We start from the raw sequence: 3574 nt of genomic DNA on the forward strand, positions 1-3574 counted from the left end.
ATATATTACAAATTTGACAGACACAATGGACCGAGGGTCCAACACAAAATCGGGATACTCTTGACATACAATATAATAAAATATAAAATATTTCCAAAAAAATGAGTACACCATTAACAATTTCATATCGTTTAATTCATTAATTAATGTGTGTGTTAATTAATTGTGTGGGACTGTCCAACTGTCCCAATAGCTGGCTACGGCATTGATTATATATACTCAAAATGAAGCGCCAACAAATTTCTCATGATCTTTTACCAGCGATTTTCGGCAACCATAGAAATCTTATTAATATGTGTGATGTACCAGAAAATAAAGCTTATTTTAAAGATTATTTTTGAGTATGTACTTTATATACTTCAAAGCCATGATTTCACAACCACCTCAGCTCCACCATGATTGAGGATAAGGTGGGAAAATTTGAGGAAATAGTATCTCTAAATGGCCGGAAATGACACTTTTATATAGTAAAATTCATCATTATCACATCAAGGAGGTATAAAAATAAGTGATCACATCACCATTATATAGTCAAAATGAAGCCCCAACAAATTTCTCAATCTTTTATCAGGAATCTAATTAATATCCAAGACAGGATAGTTAGGCCTAACTATAGCTTACTAAGCTTTAACTATATTATAATAATTGTGATCAACAAATCACAACTCATTTTTTCGCCTTTATCACAATTTTCTTCACTTTTTATATTATTATCTATTATCACCATCGTCATCATCATAATCATTATTACTACTTGTAGTACTGTAGTATTAAAACAAAACATTAGAGAGCATGCAAAACGATAAAAACCAAACTGAACCATACAATATCACATGTCTGTATTTGAAAGACCTGGCCTGGGACTTATGGATTTAAGATTTTTTTAAAATCACGATTAGGCCTATGTGTTAGTATATGTGGATTTAAGATTTTTTTAAAATCACGATTAGGCCTATGTGTTAGTATAGTAGGCATATGTATAACGTGTGCTGATGCATATTTACATAAATTAGAAATGGGGGGGGGGGAGAGCCGCGGCTCCCCTGTATACATCCCTGCTTACAATACAATATGATTGTGACGCTTATAAAACGAACACACTTCACGACTGAGTACTAAGCATTCTTCACTTTCTTTATTTCCGTCAAAAATCAAAACAAACCAAACCAAAACAAGCAAACCCTAAAACAATGAATAAATCAGTTTCTATCAATAACACAGGAGCAAGTAGCTTCACATGTGGAATAACAAATTATTCATCATCAATCAATTAAGATATTTCAGAAGAATACATAAATCATTAAGACTTGATATATTAAACAAACTAAATAGGCCTAAGTATATAAAAGTAACATTAAAATTAATAAGAAATCATTTACTATCATAATGCATACATTATTACACAGTAAGAGTAATCATAGCATACTAAAGTAATTCGGTAACACTTACATAGGCAATACAAAGAGTAATAACAATCACTAAATGAAAATAATAAATGATCGTCAGTTATACCATATTATAATTTATCTAATCGACACCCCTAGCAAACACCCGGCAAGCTGACTAAGTAACCAATGACCAATCAGTGAACTGTATAGTACTGTACGATATTACCATGGAGGTATTATAATACCTCCATGATATTACAATCTGAATAACTGCAATGGCAATACAAAATATTTGCTAACAATGCACTAAGTAAAATATTAAATGTAATGAATTCATAATTAATAGTTATCATAAAATGCAATCTCTGTATTGGCACATCATACAATGATTCACTTAACAAATTTAATTAGTTAACTCTGATCAAGAACAATAAGACTATAAGTAATAGCAGCTTTATTAATTAAAACAATTGTATTCACTCGTCTAACCAATTCAATTGTTATCAAAATGCAGTTAATTTATTATCAATATAGGCCTATAACATCTTGATTTGTTTGTTTATAGTATAGCGCCACCATGAGTTAAAATATAACTATCGCGTAATTAGTACAGTCATCATCTACTTCATGGTCAGCCTACAGTAGGTGGACCAACCATGCCTATTATCTTTGTACAGTAACTACATAAAAAGTGCATTATACACTACATGCATCTCAAAAGTTAAACAACTGATAATTAATATGAAAATAATTCACAAACTTATTGTGAAACAGTTAAATAAAGTTCAGCATTATACACAAAAAAATAATTTTGTAATCTGATCTGCCAAGTAGTCAGCAAAGTCTTTCACTTAAACCTCTTATAAATATTACCAAGTATAAACTAATATATGGTAAACATATTTTATATAATGAACTTATCAAATCTAAACAATATAAACTCAAAACTACACCCTTTCAGAATGATAAAACTTTAGAGATGTGATTACTGTCCTGCTCCAGTGGAGTTTGCAGCAGTAATAAAACACACTTAAGAAAAACTTCCTGATTTACCCAACAAACTTGATTGGGGTATTAATGCACCCTCTATTAACCCTTTAACATGAGATGAGCTATTTACTTGAGGTGGTATGAATATGGTAGTGATGAGGCATTCTCCCTCATCAGGGTAATAAACCAAATGGGCAACCTTGTGGTTAGTGGTCATTGGGCAGTTTGTGGAAAATACGGTGTACGGTAAGAATGGCCCCTGTAAAAATGGCCCCGGAAAAAATGGCCCCAAATACAGTCTGCAAATGCAATTAGTATAAACAATCCGCAAATGAATAGGTGTTCGCGCAGGTAGTGGCTGTGTCCAAAACTGAATAGGAGTTTGCCCCGGTAGGGATGTGTCCGTAAGTGATTAGGCGTTCGCGCTGGTAGAGACTGGGTCCACAACAGAATAGGCGTTTGCGCCAGTAGGGACTGTGTCCGCAAATACATAGGCGTTTGCGCCGGTAGGGACTATGTCCTCAAATTAATAGGCGTTCGCACAGGTAGGGACTTAAACATAACAATAACAACAATACAGTAATAACAAATTAATAATGTGACTAATGATTGGTAAATAAAATATTTGTGTATAAATATACAAATTACAAAGAAATACAAATAACAAATATAATTCTGTATATTGGAAGAATTCAAAGAATAATAAGACTACAAATAAGAATAAGACTGGTGGATATCAAACAAACAAAACTACTTATTATAACATTATTAACACTATTTAGTGATAGGTATTGAAAAGTAAAATATAAACCTTAGGTCTGAAGACAATTACTCAGTCAGACTCACTATCCTTGAGTCATCTAAACATACCTACATGGCTAAACTTTCATTGATATACTGTAGTTTTGTAGCGCGGCTTTTTTTCCCCTATATTTCAAGCATTTTAAATAATAGCTCTGCACTTTTGCATATTTTTATATTTTATTATTTCTCTTTTTGTAAAAATATCAAAAAATGGCTATGTCTTAACTCAAGAAATATAAGTGACAAACCCCAAAATGACCAATATTGTGGCGCAATGCGCATTTCAGCAATTAAACAGTATACTTGAAAAGTCAAGTAGTAATGAACTTAAGCAGGGCTTTAGCACGACAAATCCAAATCCAGCCCCCATGAGTGCTAGAAAACATTACGCC

Source organism: Anneissia japonica, unplaced genomic scaffold (assembly GCF_011630105.1).
Source record: "Anneissia japonica isolate Jap-2015-1 unplaced genomic scaffold, ASM1163010v1 scaffold110326_len10072_cov91, whole genome shotgun sequence".
NCBI classification, from domain to species: Eukaryota; Metazoa; Echinodermata; class Crinoidea; order Comatulida; family Comatulidae; genus Anneissia; species Anneissia japonica.